Genomic DNA, 24,125 nt, shown 5'->3' with positions numbered 1-24,125 from the left:
GGGTCAGCCTGCGAACTGAAAGGTCCCAGGTTCGATTCTGGTCAAGGGCACAGGCCCGGGTTGTGGGCTCGATCCCCAATGGGACTTGCAGGAGGCAGCTGATCCATGATTCCCTCTCATCACTGATGTTTCTATCTCTCTCCCTCTTTCTTCCTCTCTGAAATCAATAAAAATATGTTTAAAAAAAATACGACTGAGGTTAGTTTACATCCCCCCCCCGCCCGCCCCTTCATTCTACGCCTTTGAAATCCAGTGCGCAGTTTTCACTCACAGCTCATCCAGTGCCCAAGCGCCACCCGTGGCCAGTGGCTACTGCCCGGACAGCAGAGTTCCGGGCCGCGGTGAGGACTTGGCTTTTACTCTGAGTGACAGGAGCCTCGGGAGGGCTCTGAGCGGAGGAGGGATCAGGAGCTGAGTCGGGTTACGGGAGGGTCCCTCCGGCTTTGTGAGGAGCAGATTGTGTCCCAGGAGGAGGAGATGGCAATGGTCCGGGCAGGGGCTGGATAGGGGTGCGTGGAGGTGGGGACATGAGGCCAGGTTCTGGAGACGTCCTCTAGGCAGAGGCGACAGGTGCACAGGAGCGAGGAAGAGGTGGCCAACACAACAACGTGAATCTACTCAACTCTACGGAGCCGTACATGTCCAAAGGGCCAGGCCAGTGGTCGGCAAACTCATCAGTCAGCAGAGCCAAATATCAGCAGTACAACGAGTGAAATTTCTTTTGAGAGCCAAATTTTTTAAACTTAAACTTCTTCTAACGCCACTTCTTCAAAATAGACTCGCCCAGGCCATGGTATTTTGTGGAAGAGCCACACTCAAGGGGCCAAAGAGCCGCATGTGGCTCAAGAGCCGCGGTTTGCCGACCCCTGGGCTAAGATGATAACTCCTATGATTGTATTATTTACCACATAAAAAATTTTTGAATTTAAATTAAGAGAGAGAGCCCTGACCAGTGTGGCTCAGTTAGTTGGAGCGTCGTCCCGTACACTGAAAGGTTTGATCCCTGGTCGGTGCATACAGGAGGCAACCAATCGATGTTTCTCTCTCCTCTCTCTCTCTCTCTCCTCTCTTTCTTCCCTTCTAAAATCAATAAGCATGTCCTCAGGTGAGAATTTAAAAATAATAAATAAAATTTTAAAAATAAAAACGAAAATGAAAGAGAGAGAGAGAGGGAGGAGTCAAGGATGATGTAATGTGCTGAGCTTTGGTTTGGTTTTGGGGGAGGGGAGCGCCGTGTTGGACACACAGTTTGGGTGCCTCGGAGACCACCCTGGAGAGTGCAGCATCGTGGTACAGGCCGGAGACAGCATGCCTGTGCCGGGGAGTGAGTACAATCTCCTCGGCCCGCTCGCCCCTAATTCCCCTGCCTCACCATCCACAGGGCCTGGCCTCTCTTCGGTTCCGTGACACTGCTCCTGGCCCATCATCCCATTCCCCCTTCCTCCCTCATCGCCAGCCACGGCCCGGCAGACTCCAGGCTCCCGGCTTCTGGAGAACAGGTTTCCAGAAGCCCCCCTGCCCACTCCTACCGCCCACCCAGCTTCCCCGCCTTCAATCCCATCAAGGGTTGACGAGGCGGCTCATTGTGAATCGTCCAGCAGCGAGCGGAGAACCTGAGGATGCTAACCGGTGTGTGTGCAGCATGCAGCCGGGGACGTGGGGAAGGGGAGACGGGATCTGCACGCACATGGGTCCACGATCCTTTACCCAAACCCCTGGAGCCCAGATGTGTCCGAACGCAGCCTTGCTCCCCACTGTGCAGGGTAATGGCGTGCCCGCGTCCATCACAGAACACCCCCAGGAGGCTCGGAGGCGGCACCTGTAATCAAACCCTAATATTCCTGCAGCCAAACCCATGCATTCACTTGCAGAGTGACACAGACAGACTATAAATAGCCTGGCTTCAGGTCTGGCCCTGCGGCCAGTCACGGCGGGACCATTACTGATGGTGGCGGTGTGGTGTTTTGATCAGACAAACCCGGCTTCAAATCCCGGCTCTGCAGTTTTCTGAGCCTGAGCAAATGGACTTCGTACCTCGGGGGTCTCGGCCCTGGGGATAAGGGAGGATCTGGCTGTTGCCTGGAGGACTTACATGAATCATAATGACGGACAGAGAGAACAGCAGCAGTAGCCATAATGGCAGCTAACCTTTCCGGAGCCTCCCTGGGGTCCAGGCGGGTCCTGGGTTCTGTGCGGCCATCGGGTCGCTGGCTGGAGCCCCCGCACAGGCCCGGGGGGCAGCCCTGCTGTTCGGTTCCCTCCGTCCCCCGAGGCCCGGAGTAGCTCGCCCAGGAAGTTGATCTGACACAGGCCTTAAACTCGGTCCAAAACCTGGGTCAGGCAGCCCCTAGGTCAGGCTGACCCGTTCCCGATGGCGATCCCCGCCCGCCGCGGAGATAACGTAAACAACCCCGGCGCTGTTTTCCTCCCCAAACAAGCCCAGAGGGAGGGAGTCATTTTACTCCGCCGCATGGACAGGGCGCCCACACGTGCGGCCTCCGGACCAAGGCTGTCCGCCTCCCGATCTCACGCCACCGGAGCCGCCACCCTCCTTCCGCCCCCTGAGTGTCCTCTCGCCTCTCCTCTTTCAGTTCCCCTGGAACCCGGGCCTTCCTCTGAGCTCACAGGCAGCTCCAGAGGCTGCCCTGGGCCTCGGGGACGGAGCGTTACTGACGCAGGAGCCGGGCTGACTCTGGCCAGTGTCCCCAGGGCCTGGCACAGGCCTGGCACGGAGCAGTCGCTCAATAAATCCTGGCTGCTGTTTGCACGGGGTGAGAACGGTGAAGCCTTTGTGGAATGCAATTTGGCAGGGCCCACCCACATCTCGGCGCAGCTTCCCTCTGCCTTAGCGAGTCCTCTTCCAGGAATCTGGCTGGTAGAGGCACTCTTGCACAAGCGACGGAAGGTGTGGCTGCAAGAATGTCAGGTGGCGCCACTCCCCAGCTCAAAAGCCCCCCGTGGCTCCCATCTCCCCGTGGACTCCACGCCCCAATTCTAGTCCAAGATGCAGAATGGAACCGCTAGGGGAGGGGTGGGGAACGTCCCACCCAAGGGCCGTCTAAGGCCCGAGAAATCATGTGGTCTGGCCCTGCCAAGGCATTAGGGGTGGGTGAGTTAATTAAATGTCTGACCACACACAGCAGCTGATTTTTAAGCTGATAATTTTGTATGGCTCCCGAATGATGTTATAAATATCCAAATGGCCCTCAGGAGCAAATAGGGTCCCCACCCCTGCTCTAGAGCAACAAAGAGGTAGTGTGAATCCGCTAACAGTGGGGGTAAGAGGGAACACTAAATTACTCAATTCATCTAAGGGAGGCAGGAAATGAGAAAAAAGGAACAAAGAGCATGGGCCATAAACAGAAAACAAACAGCAAGAGGCAAGATTTAAATCCCGCCGCATCCATAACACCGTGAACAGCTGATGGTCTGAGCCAGCGCTCTCCAGCAAGGAGTTCCACTCCCGAGCACTTTTTTTTTTAATGTATTTTTATTGATTTCGGAAAGGAAAGAGAGGGAGAGAGAGATAGAAACATCAATGATGAGAGAGAATCATTGATCGGCTGCCTCCTGCACACTCCCTACTGAGGACTGAGCCCACAACCCAGGCATGTGCCCCTGACGGGAATCGAACCCGGGATCCTTCAGTCCACAGGCCGACGCTCTATCCACTGAGCCAAACCAGCTAGGGCTCCTGAGCACTTTTAATACAGCTGGTCCAACTGAGATGTGCTGTGAGTGTGAAACGTACAACAAATTTTGAAAACTTACGTGTAGGAAAACAACGACTGTATAGCAAGTGTTCGTGAGGGTGTGGAGAATGGGAGCCTTGTGTACTGCTCGATGGGAATGTGAAATGGTGCAGCCACTGTGCAAAACAGCAGTTCTTCCGAGAGCTAAACACAGAATTACCATATGACCCAGCCACTCTACGCCTAGTTTATATCCAAAAGAACTGAGTCCTGGCCCGTGTGGCTCAATTGGTTGCGCTTCCTCCCGGGCACCGAGAAGTCCCCGGTTCGATTCCCATTCGGACATATGCCTGGGTTCTGGCCTCCATCCCCAGTACGGGGTGTGCAGGAGGCAGCCGATCAATGTTTCTCTTTCATCGGCGTTTCTCTCTCTCTCTCCCTTCCTCTCTCTCTGTAAAATTAATAAAAACATGCGGGGGGGGGGGGGGGGGCGGGCGGGGGAGGAGAAAAAAGAACTGAAAGCAGGGGCCCAGACAGACTCTATGCCAATGTTCAAAGCAGCACTACTCGCCATGGCCAAAAGGTGGAAACAACCCCAGCGTCCACCGACGAACAAGTGGATAAACAAAATGTGATGTACAGACAATGTCATATTCCTCAGTCATGAGAAGGAACGAAGCATGGATACATGCTACCACACGGAAGAGGCTTGAAGACATGACACTCCGTGAATTAAGCCAGACACGGAAGGATGACTACTGTATGATACCACTTATACGAGGCGCCTAGAGCAGGCAAATCAATAGAGGTTACTAGCAGAGGAGGGCCTGAGAGGGTATGTTTAGTGGGTCGAGTTTCCGTTCGGAACGACGAAGAAGCTCTAGAAGAGGGTCGTGGTGCTACATACACAGCATTGCAAATACACCTGTCACCGCATCAACCCTGGTGAATTTCATGGTATGTGTATTTAACCAACTATAAGACATCTCAGTAATGATTTTTACATTGAACACAGGTTGGAATGATGTGATAGTATTTTGGGTATATTAGAGTACATAAAATAGATTCATATTAATTTCCCCTGCTTCTACTGTGGCTACTAAAAGATTTCAAATAACATAAATGGTTAGCATTTTATTTCTACTGGCCAGCAATGATCTTAATATTAATATGTTAATCGTCAGATGGAGACTGTCAGACTATATGCTATCTGCAAGAGACACACTAACTATAAAGACACGCCCTAACCGGTTTGGCTCAGTGGATAGAGCGTCGGCCTGCAGACTGAAGGGTCCCAGGTTCAATTCTGGTCAAGGGCATGTACCTTGGTAGCAGGCACATCCCCAGTGGGAGGTGTGCAGGAGGCAGCTGATGGATGTTTCTCTCTCATCGATGTTTCTAACTCTCTATCCCTCTCCCTTCCTCTCTGTAAAAATCAATAAAATATATTAAGATATATATATATATATATATATATATGTATATATGTATGTATATATGTAGAGAGAGAGATATATATAGGCTCACAGCAAATACTGGAAATAAACTTAAAAAAAAATCCATAAGGTAGAGGGTAAATAAATTATGGTCGACTGCCCCGGCTGGGTGGCTCAGTTGGTTGAAGCGTTGTCCCATATACCGAAATGTTCTAGATTGCTGACATGGAAATAATTCGAAGACATTTGTTCAAGTTAAAAAGTAAGGATAGAAGAATTCATATGGTATGTATGCTCAAAGGAAAAAAAAAATGTATGCCTAGAAAAGGGGGTTGAAAGAATACAATGCAATTGGCCCTGGCCGGGTAGCTCAGTTCGTTAGAGTGTAATCCCAATACGCCAAGGCTGCAGGTTCGATCCCCGGTCAGGGCACATACAAAAATCCACCAATGCCCTAGCTCAGTGGTCGGCAAACTCATTAGTCAACAGAGCCAAATATCAACAGGACAACGATTGAAATTTCTTTGGAGAGCCAAATTTTTTAAACTTAAACTTCTTCTAACGCCACTTCTTCAAAATAGACTCGCCCAGGCCGTGGTATTTTGTGGAAGAGCCACACTCAAGGTGCCAAAGAGCCGCATGTGGCTCGAGAGCTGCAGTTTGCCGACCACGGCCCTAGTTGGTTTGGCTCAGTGGATAGAGCATCAGCCTGGGTCCCAGGTTCAATTTCAGTCAAGGGCATGTGCCTGGGTTGTGGGCTCGATAACCAGTGGGGGGCGTGCAGGAGGCAGCCGATCAATGATTCTCTCTCATCATTGATGTTTCTATCTCTCTCTCCCTCTCCCTTCCTCTCTGACATCAATAAATACATATATATTTTTTAAAATATATTTTATTGATTTTTTTTTACAGAGAGGAATGGAGAGGGATAGAGAGTTAGAAACATCGATGAGAGAAACATCGATCAGCTGCCTCCTGCACTCTCCCTAACTGGGGATGTGCCCGAAACCAAGGTACATGCCCTCGACCGGAATCGAACCTGGGACCTTTCAGTCCGCAGGCCGACGCTCTATCCACTGAGCCAAACCGGTCAGGGCAAAATATATATATTTTTAAAAAGCCACCAACGAATGTATCAATAAGTGGAACAACAAATTGATGTCTCTCTCTCTCTCAAGGCAATTAAAAAAAAAAAAAGAATACAGCACAAACTTCCCACAGAGGTCCCCTCTACGGAGGGAGGGGGGACAGTGAAAAGAATTATAGTGTTTTATGACTCTTTTTCCTGTGTAATAATTAATACAGACCTTCCCTCAAATTAGCAAACCGGAAGCTAAGAGCTGAGGAATCTTATTTTAGCCTGGGCACCCAAAGTCTCAGACTCGCAGAGAGCCTGAAGCAACTGGAAACCCAGGGGAAATCACGTTTGCAATTCAAATGTGTGGTCCGGGAGCGGCAGGGGCCTCACCTGGGAGCCCTTTAGAAGCGCTGAGCCACAGATCTACTGAGTCAGAACCCACACTTTAACAGGCCCCCAAGGAATCTGTGGCCAGGTCAAGTTTGAGAAACTGTTGGTTGCTGTCTGCATCAGTGGGTACAGACTAAAAGCTGGTTAGTGACAATAATAGCAATGACAGTGAGAGTGATCAACTACCTTTATTTTTTTTTAAAGTGTGTTGTTGTCTTTTTTTTAACATATGTTTATTGATTTCAGAGAGGAAGGGAGAGGGAGAGAGAGATAGAAACATCAATGATGAGAGAGAATCATTGACCGGCTGCCTCCTGCACGCCCCCTACTGGGAATCAAGCCCACAACCCAAGCATGGGCCCCTTCACCGGAATCAAACCCCGGACCTTTCAGTCCGCAGGCTGACGCTCTATCCACTGAGCCAAACCGGCTAGGGCTCAACTAGCATTTGTAACGTGCTTATATGCCAGGCACCTGACAACACATTCTCTCAAATAAGATCCCACAACATTCCCATCAATAGATAATTTAGATAAATCTAAGGCCTCATATCTGCCGTCCCAACCTCCAAAAATCTCTAACCATCCTTATGTATCCCTCTCAGTGTCAACAGCCACAGGCCCCTCAAAAAAACAAACAAACAAACAGCCACAGGCCCGTCAGCAGCAGAAATACTTGTTGCTGCAGAAATCCCAGTATATTTGGCCAGGGAGCTTGCTAGGTATTCCCCACCATCATGTGCCGAAATAGTCTGAATTTTGAAACACGGTCCCGGTTAGTGCCATACATGCAGCACTTCTGTTAACACGCGATGTCACCGAGCTGACCTGCAAGGGGAAGGGAGTAGGCCCCTCTCACTGATGGGGAAACTGAGGCTGAGAGAGGTGGGGGCGGGCCCTTGCTCCAAGTTCCTCAGCCGGCTGCAAGCCAGATGCGCCTTGGGAGTCCTGACCCCTCACCCCATCCCTTAGGTCTTGCTGACTCATACCAGCTTGTCACTCACCCAGGCTGGCTCACAAGCTCACAAACTCACACACATCCTCGGTCTGGGGGAAGCTGGGGCGGCCCCGGTTATGCTAATGAAGACACAGAGGAGGGTCAAAGAGAAAGGAAGGAGGGACGGCACCCTGCTGAGCTCAGCTGAGACCCAAGCTGGATCCCAAACCAAAGTGGAGGCAGAAGGGTGAGGGCGGCTTCCAGATTGTGGGCTTTCTCACTGTGGCTCCGGTAACAAGGAAGTAGAGAGGTTTTCTAGGTTCTGCCTGCGGCCTGACCACCACTGAGCAGCTGTGCGGTTCTGGGCAAGTCACTTAACAGCTCTGTGCCTCAGTTTGTTCATCTGTAAAACGGGGATGCTCACTGCACCCACCTCCGAAGGTCCTTCTGTGAGTGGATGAGTCAGTGCTTAGGAAGCGCTGAGACCAGTGTCGGGGCAGTGCTAGCTGTTATTATTATCATCGTCGCTATGGTCACAATCTATGTTAAAGCTCAACCGGATCCACAAGCGCCCCGAGATCCTTTGCCAGATTTGGGGAGAGCCCAGTGTGTATTTCTCCGGGAAGAAGGTCTGTAGTCTCTGATCAGATTCCCCAAAGGACCTGACACCTCTTTTCCCAAACGGTGAACCCCAGCATACTGTCACCCTCAGGCCGAAAGAGGGTGGGCTGCAGGCTCCCCTGCCCCCACCACCGGGCCCCCCTCAGTCCCCTCTCTTCCTGTCTCCAAGCAGGTCCACGCTGGCTCCTGAACTCCTTCCCAACCGCACGAACACCTTTCCTCTCCCTTCATGCCTCTCCCCTCGCCTCCTCACCTCCTCACACTCCTGGGGCCAACCTGGTGCTGCCTCTTCCAGAACTTTCCTTCACTCCTTGCCTTCTCTCTCCTGAGCTTGTAAGCCTGCTCAGATCCTGAAAAACCAATCTCATGCGCTCTTCCTCCTCCCCACCTGTGCAAAGGCCGCCTGGCCCCTCATTTACGCACTAAATTGCCGATTACGAGCTTATTCCGAGTCAGGTCCTGGGGAGGAATTCTGTCTCGGGAATAAACGAAGGCAGTGGTCGGCAAACCGTGGCTCGCGAGCCACATGCGGCTCTTTGGCCCCTTGAGTGTGGCTCAGTGTTAGAACCACTTCTTCAAAACAGGCTCGCCCAGGCCGAAAACCGACTTCTGCGCATGGGCCACGAAGTTTCAATAGCACTGGCCGTGCGCGCCCGCACGTGGCATTTTGTGGAAGAGCCACACTCAAGGGGCCAAAGAGCCGCATGTGGCTCGGAAGCCGCGGTTTGCCGACCACTGCACTAAGGGACGCGAAGGAAGCTGGACAGGGTCAACGAGGAAGGCTCCCTGGCAGAGGCCTGGGAGACAGGAAGGAGTTGGGGGAGACCTCTGCAGGCAGAGGGCACAGCAAGGACAAACGTGGGAGGAAGGACCAAGCGTGGTGCATGGAGAAGGCAAGGTTAAAGGTGAGAGGTGAGGTCAAGGACATAAGCCCAGGCCAGACTGGAGGGGTGCTGTCTGAGAGGTGAGGGTTAGATGTTTACCTGAGCATGAAGGAGCTATAGAGGACAGCAAGATATCTTCCTTCCTTCCTTCTTCCCTCCCTTACTTCCTCCCTCCCTACCCTCCCGCCCTCCCTCCCTCCCCCCTTCCTTCCTTCCTTCCATGGGCCATCCTTCCCCTTTTTCATGGCTCTTCATTGCGTTCCAGTCTGGCTCCTGCCCCCACTACCCATCAAACCCAGGACATCTTTGCTTCCAGAACAGCTGCTTCCAACCCAGGAAGCCCGACCTCCAGTCCATGTAAGCTGCAGCCTTTCTCGAACTCCCCTACGCTGTTCCTGGGACGCTGACCGTGCCGGACCCTGCCCCTCCTCCCTCTCTTTCTCTGTTTGGGTCAAAGATGCTCCCGCTCTACACAGGGGCGGCCACCTAGGTTGATCCTCAACCCTCTCCTGTCCTCTCCTTGGGGACTCATCCCCATCCCTGGGGCTCAATTATCACGCAGTGCCACCGTCCCTCACTTGAGACCCCTACAGTTCACTCATTCACTCTCCATCTCTCTCCTCTCTGCATTCCTCCACCAGCCAGGAGGGTGCTAGAGCTTTGCTCTCTGGGGCTTGAGTTCCCCAAACTACCAGCGCTCTATCACGTCCCAAGACAGGGCAGCTGCATCCAGCCAGTTGTTCAGGCCAATGACCTTGGGTCATCCTAGACTCCTCTCTCTTTCCTCCCATCAGCAAAACCACGGCACCCCAGTTCCCAGCCTCCATGTCTCAGGCCCTCCTTCCCCATGAAGCGTCGACGGGCTTGTGAAGTGCATCCCACGCTCCTCTGCTGGGAATGGCCTTGAATCCAGAGCCTGCCCCAGAAGCCCCCTCCTCCAGGAAGCCTGCCCTGATGCCCCCACATACCCCAGAAGTCATGTCTCCTCCCAGCCTCCACCAGCCCAGCTGATCGAGATACTGATCTCACATTGCAGGGAGGATGGGTGTGTACCTCCTGCCCTGTCCCTGAGGGCAGAGCTCTAAGGCCAGGCACACAGAAGGCCCGGGTGTAGGTCTGAATTAACCAGTAGAATCCACCTGGATTCAAATCCTTGCTCTACCAGAAGCTAGCTGGGTGACCTTGGCCAAGTCACTTTACCTCCCTCTCTAAAACAATCAGTAAATTTTGAAAAAGTTATCTTTAAGAACAGAAAGCTTTCCACATCTTGACTCACTTAAATCTCATAACAACCCCGGGAGGGAAGTTCTGTTACAGATGAGGAAACGGAGACCCAAAGGGTATTTGATTGCCTGGGACCTGGCCTCCATTTAAAATGCCAACACTGAGCCCTTGCTGGGTGGCTCAGTTGGTTAGAGCATCATCCGGATGCATCGAAGTTGTGGGTTTCATCCCAGTCAGGGCACATACAAGAATCAACCAATGAATGCATAAATAAGTGGAACAACAAATCAATGTTTTTCTCTCTCGATCTCAAAATCATTAAGAATAAATAAAATGCCAACATTGATTGCCTAGGGCCGTGGTTGGCAAACTGCAGCTCGAGAGCCACATTCGGCTCTTTGGCCCCTTGAGTGTGGCTCTTCCACAAAATACCATGTCCTGCACGAGTCTATTTTGAAGAAGTGGCGTTAGAAGAAGTTTAAGTTTAAAAAATTTCGCTCTCACCCTAACCGGTTTGGCTCAGTGGATAGAGCGTCAGCCTGCGGGCTGAAGGGTCCCAGGTTTGATTCCGGTCAAGGGCATGTACCTTGGTTTCAGGCACGTCCCCAGTAGGGAGTATGCAAGAGGCAGCTGAATCGATGTTTCTCTCTCATCGATGTTTCTAACTCTCTATCCCTCTCCTTTCCTCTCTGTAAAAAATCAATAAAATATATATATTTTTAAAAAATTGGCTCTGAAAAGAAATTTCAATCGTTGTACTGTTGATATTTGGCTCTGTTGACTAATGAGTTTGCCGACCACTGGCCTAGGGTTTTTTTTGGGGGGGGGAGGGGGGGGAGGCAATAAAAACATGGGTCTGATCTCACGGGAGACTTTGCTACTTCTCTTAATAATAACAACAATAATAATAATCCCACTAACAGTTTTTGAGCCCCTGCTATATGCCAGGCCTTGCACACCCGTGAGCACGTCTGAGGTGGGTCTCCTGTTATTCCCATGTTTTCCAGATGAGGAAACTGAGGCACAGAGCAGGGAAGCCCTGTCTGTTTCCAGAGTCACGCCAGAGCAGCCTGCTATGTGCCGTCCAGTTTAGAATGCCAACATTGTTCCCATGTGCCTTTGGGGAAGACAATGGGGACCTTTCAGAGTGGAGAAGTCAGCCTGGGTCCCATGGGAGGACAGTAATCACAGCGAAAACAGCAGCGACCTCAGCTGCAGGCCCGGCCTGGGAGAGCTCTGTCTCGTTAGGCCCTCCCAGCAGACCCTACAAGGGAACCGGCCTGAGTCCATTCTACAGACAAGGAAACTGAGACCCAGAAAAGGCATCCCTTGCCCAGAGTCATGCTGTGATGAAGTGGAAGAGCCAGCGTTCCCTCCCATGCCTGCCCGTTTACGGGGTTCACGCTGCAGCCGAGTTGAAAAGGCCCCGGGAGAAAGAACGAACAAAGAATGACAGACAACACCACCACCGGTTGTATGACTACCTATGAACGTTTTTAAAAAATATATTTTTTTATTGATTTCAGTGAGGAAGGGAGAGGGAGAGATAGAAACATCAATGAGAGAGAATCACTGATCGGCTGCCTCCTGCACACCCCGCACTGGGGTCGAGCCCGCAACCCGGGGGTATGCCCTGACCAGGAATCTAACTGTGACCTCCTGGTTCATAGGTTGATGCTCAACCACTGAGCCACACTGGCCGGGCTACCTATGAACTTTTTATGGATGTTAGTAAACCCTCACAACAACCTTCCAAAAGCAGGTACTGAGCTGAACCCATTTAACAGAGGGGGAAAACCGAGGCCTAGGGGAAGCAAGCCTCTTGGCTGCAACCATTCAGCCAGCAAGTGGCAGAGCCAAGATTCGAACCAACAGACAGTTGGCTTCCCAAGCCCACGCTCTTGACCTCCACACCAACCGGCAAGCACACGAAGCAGGCCACAGGCAGGAGGAACAGGCCAGGAGGTCACAGGACCCCAAGACCCCCGGGATGGTCAGGTGGGATGAACTGAGCAGGAAGGGGGACGACTTCAAGATACGGCTGCCACGGGACCTCCTCGGGGTGACCAAACGACAGGCGACAGGTTAAGAATCCAGCAACCCCGCTTCCAGGAGCTGATCCCACAGGCGTGTCCATGTCCCACTAAGACACGTGGACGCATGCCTTCCCTCTCCGCGCGCTGCAACTTTTGGAAACATCTCCACGTGCACGTATGTCAAGTCAGGGAGGATTCCCCCACTCCGCGGAATACCATGCAGCCAAGAAAAAGACGAGGAAACCCTCCGTGCACAGCACAGGAGTGTCTCCCAGGCAGCTGAGGTGGAAAAAGCCACCTGCAGAATGATGGGAAGAGAGTGCCACGGTCTGAGCACAATACACACTTTTAAAGATAGACACACAGGTGTACATGTGTGTACAGAGCATCAGAACTGAGGAGCTGCGTCTGGGGAGGCAAGCCGGGGTCCCAGGGGCGCCAGTGGAAATGGAGGAGACATACTCCTTTGAATGTGTCCCACGTGCCTGTATCGCTTAGAAAGAAAAAGAGAGAGAGAGAGACGGGGGAGAGAAAGAAGTTGCTTCCTCCTTGGGGGCTCACAGACTACCCGACAGACTCGGTCAAATCCCACATGGCGAATCCAGCCCTGAAAACAACACGTACCTTTCGCCTCCTCCTGGACTGGGTCCCAACAACCTAACGGAGCCCCAGGGCCCTGGCACACAGTAGGCCCTCAGGAAGTTTCACTGGAAACCATTCAGGAAACAAAGGCAGTCTCCCCAGCTTTCTCCTGCCAACAGACCCCCCACCACCATGAATACACAAACCACACACAACGAACTGTCAGCAAAACTAGAAATGCCTTGGAAAACATTCTCTCCCCATTGGGGAGACTCACAGGGCCCCGAGACACAAAGGCGTCAGTCAATGGGGACAAACCTCTAATGGTGGGACTCCAGGCAGGGCGAAGTCTAGAGAAGGAATGAGGAGGGGCTCCTTGGGGACAATTCCAGTAAACATTTCCCATGTGTCCCCAGTGTGACGCATCCTAGGCTGGGGAGCCAGCTCTCAGGCAGGCCCTGCGCCCTCAAAGAGAGGGGACGAACCGGGTAGGAACAGTGAATAAGTGGGGGGCCACTCTTTCGAATGGAGGGGGAACACTCGACACCCACCGTCGATGTTGTAGTTCAGGAACTTACTATTTCTACTAAGAGAGAGAGTGCCTGGCAGGGGGGGGGGGGGGGGAGGGAAGGCACTAAGAGCCCAGGCCAGACAACCAAGCCCCCCGCCCTCTCCCCTGCAGGGCAGGAGAGGGAGGATGGCAGCCCCTCGGTTGCTCTCCAAGCCCAGGCCGCTGGGAAGGAATGCCATGCTTCCCTGTTTCCAATTAACTCCCCACCAGCAGCCCTCCGCATTCTTGAGACCAGGAGTCAAGGCAGCCACAGGGAAGCTGGGAAGGCTGGCGGGAACTCTGCTGGTGGCTGGACCCGGGGAACCCTCCCCACACCTGGGGGACACCCTCCCTCCCCGCCCCACCCACCCCCATCACCCCCGCCCCAGGGCTTGGCGCTGACCTCTTGGCCCCTCCACAGACTCTTGGAGCTCAGAAGGGGAAGAGGACCCCACATCCCCAGGGAATGCCCCAGAGGCCTCTGGGAAGGAAGTCCGCAGGGAGGCGGGCAGGGCATAGGCCTGTCCCTCTGGGGCTTCCTCCTGCTTCCACCTCAAAGGAAATCTATTCCTACTTTCAGGAACCACGCAGCCTCAAGAGGCCTACAGGCCCCCTCCTGCTGCCCACCCAGAAGTATGACTCCTTATGCCTGTCATCTTCCGGAGGAAGACATTTGCACATCAAGGAGAGGACAGCAGTTGGGGGGCAGGGGCTCCCTCAAAATGTGGTCTGCCCAGCTCTGCTGGCAAACGTGGAGCCCGCCTGCCCCAACCCCAAGCCATGGCCCAGGCTTCCCCGGAACTCAGTTTCTTCATCTAGTGAGGGAGGTGACCCAGGACCCCCAAAGGTGGATTCGGCAGCACCAGTGAATGCCGAAGGGGGCGGGCCCAGGTCAGACGGGTGCAGGGGTATGTCGCCGGAGCGGAATTATCTACAGCGGGCCTCGGCGGCCACAGGAGCATCCTCAGGGGTGGACACCTTCTGTGATCTCCGTAAAACCCCCAGCACCAGGCAATCCTCCCCACCCTACAGGCATGCCACATCCCACCCGCTGAATGAGAAATAAAAATAAAACGTTTGGACACGTTCACCCCCTCAAGGTCAGCTAAGGGAACTGTCATTATCCCCATCTGCAGATGAGGAAACTGAGGTCGAGGGAGTGAAATGACCTCCCCAAGGAGTGTGCAGGGGAGCAGGAGTGTGCCACCAGGCCCAGCGGAGAATGGGCAGGAAAGCTCTCTGCCAGCTGCATCAGGTGCCACGGAGGGCCGCAGGGCACAGTGACAACCAGGTCCCCAACCAACAGCTCAGCTTCCCTCCCTGCAGGGTTGAGGAGCAGCAAGCCAGGGCAAGTCCCGGCTCAGGGGGGGAAGAGGATGACTGACAGTGGGGCTGGCTCCTGGGTGACCTCAGCCAGGCCTGGGACACCCCCTTCCCCTGACTCACACACCTCCAACTCTCAGCTCCCACAGGCACATGCTGGGCCACAGGTGAGATGACCCCGCCCTCAGCCCAGCGTCCAGGTGCACTCTGACAGCTCTGTCCAGGGATTTAACTACATTTGAGACCCAGGTCAACTGAAATCAAAGGGACCAAGTGCCAAAGAGGGGTACAGGGGGACCTAACGGTTTTGAACGGAGTTGGAGAAACCCGAGAGGGCTATCAATTGGGGCTGTGTGACCTTGGGCAAGTCACTTAACCTCTCTGAGCCTCCATTAGCCTGCCTGCAAAATGGACTAACAGCAGTCCCTACTTCCTCCTCCCACTGTGGCCACTTTGCAGCAGCCCTCATGGTCCCTGGGTAGAGAGACGAGCTTATTTCCAACCCCTAGGAGTCGGGGAGCTATGGGGAAGGGCGGGGGAGGTCAATGAACCCCCTAAGTCACACCTGACACCAGCACATGGGCAGGGAGTCGTTCCTGAGCTGTCAGCTCCCCTGTTCTCCCACCATCCCGGAGGTCAGAGTTGACTCAGCCTCACCCCCACCCCCGCCGCAGGTGAGGGTTTGAGAGCACTCAGAACTTACAAATCTCAGGCCTTGGTGTCTTGGTGTTTCTACAAACTGTTTCCCAGAACAAGCGCCCTCGGGAAGATGTGAGGGAAGTGCAGGCGCTCAGTACAAACCCAGATCCTTGTTACACCATCGGAGGGCTGTGACAAAAGGGGCTGCCAGTCCGGACGGACGGAAGGCTGGGCCCGGACTGCAGCCCCTGTCCGGGGACACCGGCGGGCCGGGACCTGTCACCCTCCGCCTCCCCAAGGAGCTGACCCGGCGGCCTCTGACCCCACCTCCCTGGAAGCTCAGCTGCTCAGAACCACAAAGCAAAACAAAGGGGCGCGGAGAGGAAGGAGCCACCGTGCCTTCCAATCACCGCCGGCGCCCGCGCCCCAACCCGAACCCTCCCGCGGCTCCTCGCCCGCTTCTCCGCTGGCCGCGGACCAAGGCCTGGGCAGCCCGGGTCCCCTGTCTCCCCGCGGCCGCCCGTGACAGCAGCCGGAGCAGCAGCCCAGGGGCGGCCCGGGATGGGAAAACCAGATGGCTCCATCCCTCCTCCCTCCTCCATCCCTCCCTCCCGGTGCCCGCGGCCAGGCGGCCCTCCGCAGGGGCCCGGCTCGCCCGGGCTCACCCCAGGGAAAGGGCTGCCTTTGTCTAAAGGTCACCACCCGAGCGCGGTGCCCGGGCTGGGCCCGGTGCCTCCCCTTCCCGGGCCGAGGGGGTGGAGGTGGGGGGCCGCCCCACACCCCGCGAGGTGACAGGGGTAAGGCTCACCTCCCTCCTCACTCCCCCGCCACGGCCCCCCTCTGGGACCAGCCAGCCCGCTGGGGAGGGGGTCCGCTCCTTTCCCCGCCGGGGGTGGGGGACCAAGTCAACTCCTTTCATTGTTTAGGGGCGATGGGGAGGGGGAGACCCGGTGGCCTCCTTCCACATCCATCCCTCCCCAGCTGGCCGGGGGCCCCGTTTCCCCCCGGCAGCCCCGGGAGACACTTGGGGAGGGGGCGCCGGGGACGGGCGAGAAGGGGAGCTGAAGTCTCGCCGCCTCCGGCCGGGAAATCACCGTCCGCTGCCCCGCTGCCCTCCTCTTCCCCGAAAGGCCGGGGAGGGCGAGGGGGGGAAGCCCGCGGGCCGGGGAGGGGGTCTCCCGCCCCTCCCCCCGTGGAACGTTAGGTCTCGTCTCTCCGCCGCTCCATTGTATCCCCGGCAGCCGGCGGGAGGGCCGGGAGGCACCGAGCGCCGGGTTTGGGCAGGGAAGCCGGGTGGGGGGGTCCCCGCAGGATCGGGGCGGCGGTGATGGTAGGAGAGACGCGGGGGGTGGGGGCTGCCGGGGGCGGTGGGCGCCGAGCAAAAAAAGGAGGCAGCGGACGCTGCGCCCCGGTTGGGGGGCTGAGTGTGTGAGTGTCGGGGGGGTGGGTTCGGCCCCGGCTCCGGCTCCCCCCACACACACCCTCGCCTCCAACCCCCACTCCCCCCTCGCTTTTGCGCCCTGTCACAGCCCCGACTCGCAGGTAGAGAGAGTTAAGAGATTTAAAGAGAAATTGCTACATTGTGAGAAACTCACCCTGATGTTTGAGCAGCCGTCGGCGCGGGGTCTCCGAGACGGCCCCGCACGGGCTGCACAGGGAGGACCCAGAAGGGGCCGACCGGCCGGGCCGGTCAGCGCACTGCCTGATCGCATGGCGGCCGCCCGGCAGCCTCCGCCGGGTCCCCGCCGCCGCCCCGCGCCGCGGCCCGGGCGCCCCGGCCCCGCGCCCGCTCCGGGGAGGACCCCTCGGGTTTGCAAAAAAAAAAAAAAAAATTATTTTTAATTAAATGCAAAAGAAAAAAACCTTTACAGGTTTTGTGTTCCGCCCCCCCTTTCTCGTCCTCCTCCTCCGCCTCCCTCCGCCCTCGCTGGGGGAGGGGCTTGGGGAAGCCCCGCCCCGCTCCCGGCGAACCGGCCCCGGCTCCCGGCGCCGAGCGGCGGGCCCGCCAGCGAATGAGAGGCCGCGGCCGCCCAGGGAGGGGGCCCTTCGCTCCAGCACCGCCCCCTCCTCAGCCCCAGTCCCGGGGGTTTGGGGGCGCGCCTTCTCAGACTCCGGTGGAGTCCGGCGATCGCCTCCATCGACGCTCGGTGTTGCGGGAGAGCTAAAGGGACTCGCGCCCCCAGATCCCGGGCGCCCAGCCCGGCTGGGAAGGGGTCGCCGTGCGCCCGGGGCGCGCCCCCGATTCGGGCGAGGGTCGCCGGGCGGGAAGACGCGGTGGTTTGAAAAGGTAGCGGGAGTCGCGTGTGGAGAAGGAGGGGAAGGTCTCGCCTGTGAAACCGCGCAGGAGCCGGGAGTCCTCGCCATAAGGTGGAAGGTGGCGGGGGCTTTGGGGCGACTGGCCGAGACCCCGGGCTGGCTGACCACGCATCCCAGTCGGTCTTTGCCGAGCCGCGACGGCCTCGCGGAGGGCGCTGGGGACACGGGTCGGCCCTGCTGCAGAGCCGGCCTGGTGGGAGTCCCGCACCCCAGGTCGCCGCGATAGTGCTGGGTCCGTTTCCTCCCGCCCTGGCCGTGAAAGCTTCGCGGGCGGGACACAGAGATTCACACGTTCATCCAGGGAATGCCTGATGAGCGCCTACTGTGTGCCCCGTGCCGGGCTGAGGGCCCCGCGGAGATCAGCCCAGGCCTGCCTGCCCTCCTGGGGCGCACAGGGGAACTTAGGGTCCCTTAGTACCTTCTGTCTCCCCAGGGCCTAGAACAGCTCCGTGCACACAGAAGCTGCTCAATACATGTGTTCAATAAATCAGTGACTGAGACATATCTGTTTTTTAAGCTTTAGCATTTACCTCGTGTTTTTGTGACACTTCATATTATTTAAACATTTCTTTCCTTTAAAAAATTTTTGTTAAGAGACCACAGTGGCCCGGCCGGTGTGACTCAGTGGTTGAGCGTCAATCTATGAACCTGAAGGTCAGGGTTCAATTCCGGTGGGGGGCGTGCAGGAGGCAGGCGAGGTGTGGTTCTCTCTCTCCTTTCCTCTCTGAAATCAATAAAAAAAAAAAAAAGATATTTTTTTAAATGTAGATCTTCCTCTTGAAGAAAGCAAGGTTTTGTGAAAGAAAAAAAAAAAAAAACAACACTGAGAGAGGCCACAGTGGTTAAGGGCCCTGACCCAAGTCAGTGAGCCCCAGTTCACATCCTGCCTCTGCCACTTCCTTGCGTGTGACCTTGAGCAAATTCACTTTTGTTTGACCTTGAGCAGATTCACTCTGCCTCCATTTCCTCATCGTTAAATAATAGGCCTCACTTCGTAGGGTCATTAGGAGGAAATGAGCTGTGGGGAGAGCCGCACCTCGCAGCAAGTGCCTGATATAAAGTGTTGGCTGTTATTATTGTATAAAAAGTAAACTATCAAGTTCAAAAGTGAACACATGGGTTGCCCCCAAACAAGAGCGTGGTAGACCACTGTTATAAGTGGCCTCGCACTGCGCGTAGGTGACCCTGCGGGGGAACAGCAATAGATACACTTACACTTTATTTTTGTGTAGCTTGCCCTTCCATTGGCTATGATTGAACTACACCTTGAGTATTCATTAACTAGTGCCAAGTACAATGTTTCCAATCCTCAGTGCTGCCTCCTGGGAAGAGACCTCTGATAACCCCTCATCTGGAGGCTTTTAGCTACTCCCATCTGATAGTGCACAAAACCGCATTGGCTCTGAGAGAAGTGTTTTGCCCAAGGTCACATAACCAGGAAGAGAGACCTGAAATCAGCTGGGCGGCGCTTTTCTCTCATAGCTGCCAGCCCCTGGGCTACATGGGATTTGGGGAATGGCTCTCTCAAAATGGACATACTGGAGGCATTGGGGGGAGGGGGTGTGTGACTGTCCAACTTTATTCATTCATACAGGAAATATAGTTCAAGTGTGTGTCAGCCATATAGTAGTGACCAAGAGCACCCTGGTTCCCGCCCCTTCCCCAGCACACACCGTATATTAGGGGACACAGATCGTGAGCAAGGAAGTAAATAGGTCACTTAGCCTTGGTTTCTCCCCACCTCCCTGGCAGGTCCCAGGTTCCCTGGTGCGTTATGGTATCCCTCACCCCTAGAATGCAGCCTGGCATTCTGTTCAAGAAACGTCTAGGTCCAATGAATAAAGAAATAAATAATACCCACTATTCCACAGGCACACCTGATCTCTTGGGGAGATGGTCTTCAGGCCAACCAATTGGAAGGGGCCTGGCTGGGTGTGAAGGAAGCCAACAAATAGCCAGCCCCGAACCTCAGCTGTCAAAGCCCTGAGGTCAGGGTTCGATTCCGGTGGGGGGCTTGTCCAAGGCCAGTGTAGGATCAGTAGGGGCTCAAATAGAAAGAGAACTGCTGTCCTTTGGGGGTGACACGCCCCTCCCCTTTGCGAATCAGATGCAAGTTGTGAGTTTCAGGTGAACTGAGTTGGCCTTTGACTCAGACAGGTTAACCGACCTGCCCAGGACTGGCCAGCCAGGGTAGGGACTAATCCAGTACCCCTAGCTGTCACCAACTTTGTCTCTGAGTCACCAAATGAATTGTGTGGGCGGGTCACTTCTTCAGCTCCTCCGATTTCTCATCTAGCCAACGGGAATGTATAGTCAGACAACAAAATCTGCTGCCAAACATTTTATCATGAAATTTATTGGGGTAACATTGGTTAATAGGGTCATATAGGTTTCCAGTGTACATTTCTGTGATACATGATCTGTATATTACATTGTGTGCCCTCCACCCAAAGTCAAATCATCCTCCATCACCACATACTCAGCCCCTTTGCCCTTTACTACCCCACCCCATACCCTTCCCTCTGGTAGCCACCACACTGTTGTCTGTGTCTATACGTTTTAGTTTTATATCTATATTATGAAATATTTTTTAATATGTATTTTATTGATTTTTTACAGAGAGGAAGGGAGAGGGATAGAGAGCTAGAAATATCGATGAGAGAGAAACATCGACCAGCTGCCTCCTGCACACCCCCCACCAGGGATGTGCCCGCAACCAATGTACATGCCCTTGACCGGAATCAAACCTGGAACCTTCCAGTCCGCAGACCGACGCTCTATTCACCGAGCCAAACCGATTTCGGCCATATTATGAAATATTTTAAACATGGAAAAGTTAAAGAAATATAATGAAACCTTAATACCCACCATCCAGGTTTGCCTGTTACGCTATTTGCTTCCTCGCATCTGTGCATCTATCCATTCATCAAATCCATTTTATTTTTAGATGCCTTTAAAAGTAAGTGGCACCGCTGGTGTGGTTCAGTGGTTAAGCGTAGCAGGCCCATGAACCAAGAGGTCGGCAGATGGATTCCGGTCAGGGCACATGCCCAGGTTGATCCCCAGTAGGGGGCATGCAGGAGGCAGCCAATAGAGACGATCGATGTTTCTCTGTCATTGATGTTTCTATCTCTGTATCTCTCTCCCTTCCCCTCTCTCTAAAATCAATAAAACCTTTTTTTTTTTTTAAATAAGTGGCTGACTTCTGTTTACCTCCCCCTGAATACATCACTAAGCAGGTAATCCTAACTCCCTGTTCTGAAAAACTCCGAGGACTGTAATAAGAACCCCCTGGGCCAGGTGCTGGCTTTTATTTAAATTTCAATTCTATCCTCTTTCTGTGAAAGAGAAGAACGTTCAAAGAGGTAATAGATTAGGATGGAAGAAGATGCATCCACCCTTCCTAGACCAGCAATTATGCTGCTACCCTGGGCTCCTGGCACAGGATCCTTGCCTGCCAGTTTGGGACTTAATCACTGGGTCATGGACACCTCACAAATGTTTGCTGATGGAATAAAGGGCTCCCAAAAAGCTTGCTGTGAGGCAAATGGCTTCTCCTCTAGGCCCTTGCAGCCACTCAACAAGCATAGCCCTAGATATTGCACCTAGGATTATGAACACCCCCTGCTCTCATGACCTTAGATTTCTGGGTCCCTCACCTCAACCTTTAATAGACTGTTTTAACTATAACTGTGCAGCTAAAAAGGAGCGTCAGGAAAACCCTATTTGCTGTGGGAGGGTCCCCAGTACATTGCAGAACTATCCTGCCTTTTTCCATATCCAACGCACTGGCTCCGAGTCCCTCCGGATGTTAACGCTGCAGCCAGGAGCACTCGGCTCCCCGCAAGTGCCACAGCATTTCCGGTCTTAGCCACTCTCACTTCGGGTCCTCCGCACCCCACCAGCTACCCAACAAGATCCCTTTACTTCTAACGGCGCCTTGCACCTCCTACTCGCCCAGCAGCTCAGCTCCTACCCTGCAGGACCCTGATTAATGTCTAGCTTGATCGCCCCTGCTTAACAGAGTAGTGTTTTGGGGTGGTTTTTTTTTTTTTTTTAAATAAATGGGTTGTGCCTCTGAAAGTCTTAAACAACGCCCATCGCGGTCCTCCCTCGCCCCGGCAACTGCAAAGTTGAAAATTCTGCAACCCAAGTTCTGTTTCTTGACCTGGGAAGGGTGCAGTTTTCAGTCGAGCGGCACACTTAAGACCCGTGTGTTTTTCTGTATGCACGTAATATTTCAATAACAAGGGCGAACAAAACAAGACAAAGCCCTGCCCAACCCTAAAATACACCTGGCGCCCTTCCACACTTCCTTCCCTGGGGCCTGCGAGGAGAAAGTTTCCATCCAGGACTTGTCCGTGATCCGAGTTTTAGCGCCGGGCGCGGGAAAGAAGAGAGAATCAAAGGGCACAGATTCCGGGGCGACCTCCGCCCTCTGACCGCGCCCTTTAAATGGGACTGGGAGAGCCGGAGCGCGCAGCCTGGCTCCCAGCCCGGTCGCCCGGCTCCGAGAACCGAGACCTTGCGAGGCGACCGAATCAGGCAGCTGCGAGCCCAGCCCGGCCTCGGGTCCTCAGCGCGGCAAGTGCGGGGGGCGGGGTCTGGCCGCCCATTGGTCCAGGCCTGGGGGTGTGGCCACCGCTCAGACCCGCCCCCATCCCCCGCGGGGTCGCGTGAGCCTCGCGCCGGCCCGAGGTATTATTCATCGGGGGCGGGGCCCGGGTTTGTTTACACGTCGCCATTGGTTGGATTTGAATCGCCCCGACTGGGGCGGGACTCGGAGGGCCGGGGCCCTGCCTGACAGCTTCGGGGAGGCCAATGCCCGCGCTCCCTGCACCGCCACAGCTCTGGGACCGTGCAGATCGGGGTACCCTCGGCCGATGCGAGCAGCGGGGGGCCGGCAGGCTGAGGCTTCCGCCCGTTATGTGATAAAACACTAACCAAGGGGTGGGGAGCGTGGTTTTTGTTTTCATAAAAATGCATGAGGCAAAACAAACTCGGAAACAGCCTAGCTGTCCGAGGATGGGGTTCTCAAGTAAGTTGTGGTCGGACCCACAATCGGACACGAAGTAACCGTAATATGAGGAAGCAACACATGAACCGACACGAAATGAGCTATGTATCCAGTCAAGGGGGAAAAAGCGGAGAAGGGAGCAGAGTGTGTATTAGTATGAAAGGTGCCGAGTGGGGGAAGGTGTGTTGACAAATACAAGCTTTGCTTGTTAAATGCCCAGAATATCTATCTTTGAAAGAAGAAGAAAAAAAAATGGTAACAGCAGGTGTCTGTGGGGAAGGAAATAGGGTAGGTGGAGTGTAGATCTTATTGTACTTTTGTAAGTTTGAACCTTGTATCATCCATTCAAAGAAATATATAACAATGTAAATACAGTGGATAGAGCATCTGCAGGAGGACTAAAGGGTCGTGGGTTCCATTCCGGTCAAGGGCAAGCGCCTCGGTTGCAGGCTCAACCCCCTGCCAGCCCCAGTTGGGTGCATGCGGGAGGCAACCAATAGATGTGTCTCTCTCACATCGAAGTTTCTCTCTCTGTCTCTCCCTCTCCCTTCCACTCTGAAAATCAATGGAAAAATATCCTCGGGTGAGCATTTAAAAAAATAAAAATAAAAATATGAAGTTATGAGAACTCTCCCTTTGCATCCATACCTTAACCCTACTGCCACTAAGAAAACTCAAAACTCTGATTGACTTGGTTATGAAGGTCAGTGGCCTGCGCGGCCCCACCCCCTCCACTTTGAAACTGAACAACCAGGGGGTCCCAGCTGCCTGTCACTACTGGAGCCAATAAAGCAGAGACAAGGTTGAATCATAGATGAGCATTTATTCCCATAATGCTGGCAGTATGGGAGAGCAGCAGGTCATCCAAGAAAATCTGCTCTACCTCCCCTTCCCATAAACCAGCTGCTTATATTGGGTAGGACAAAGATTGCATGGGGAGCCCTGTCCAGTTAGGCTCAGTGGATAGAGCATCAGCCCATGGACTGAAGGGTCGTGGGTTCAATTCTGGTCAAGGGCACATACCTTGGTTGCAGGTTCCCTGGCCCTGGTTGGGGTGCAAGCAGGAGGCAACCAATGGATGTGTCTCTCTCACATTGATGCTTCTCTCTGTCTCTCCCTCTCCCTTCCACTCTCTCTAAAAAATCAATGGAAAATATCCTTGAGTGAGGATTAACAACAACAACAAAAAGATTACATGGGGAAGTGGGCAAAAGGAATAAGAATGGGTAGAATGGCTACAGGTTACAGCCAATTCAGGCTGGGGGGGGTGGGAGCACCAAGGGCAGGTGCTTCCAGGATTGCTCCAGATTGCTTCAGCAACAGGTTGTTAATCTTTCCATGTTGATAGGCAGCAGGAAAGGAGAATGGACTGCATTCGGATGTTTAACTCCCATGTCTCGA

At 54.3% G+C, this 24,125-nt stretch overlaps 1 protein-coding gene across 1 annotated transcript in view; it reads right to left on the bottom strand.

Moving 5' to 3' along the window:
• BICRA (BRD4 interacting chromatin remodeling complex associated protein) overlaps positions 1-17,183 on the bottom strand; it is a 75,819-nt gene extending 58,636 nt beyond the window's left edge. Inside the window, 1 exon segment of the mRNA XM_079800758.1 lies at positions 16,987-17,183. The gene's annotated coding sequence lies outside the window, so the exon portion shown is untranslated.
• Between the last annotated feature and the right edge of the window lie 6,942 nt (positions 17,184-24,125).

The sequence above is a fragment of the Cnephaeus nilssonii genome (genome assembly GCF_951640355.1).
Source record: "Cnephaeus nilssonii genome assembly, chromosome: 20".
Taxonomy (NCBI): domain Eukaryota; kingdom Metazoa; phylum Chordata; class Mammalia; order Chiroptera; family Vespertilionidae; genus Cnephaeus; species Cnephaeus nilssonii.
Note: the sequence above shows the minus strand (reverse complement) of the source record. Positions and strands in the feature narration are given on the sequence as shown.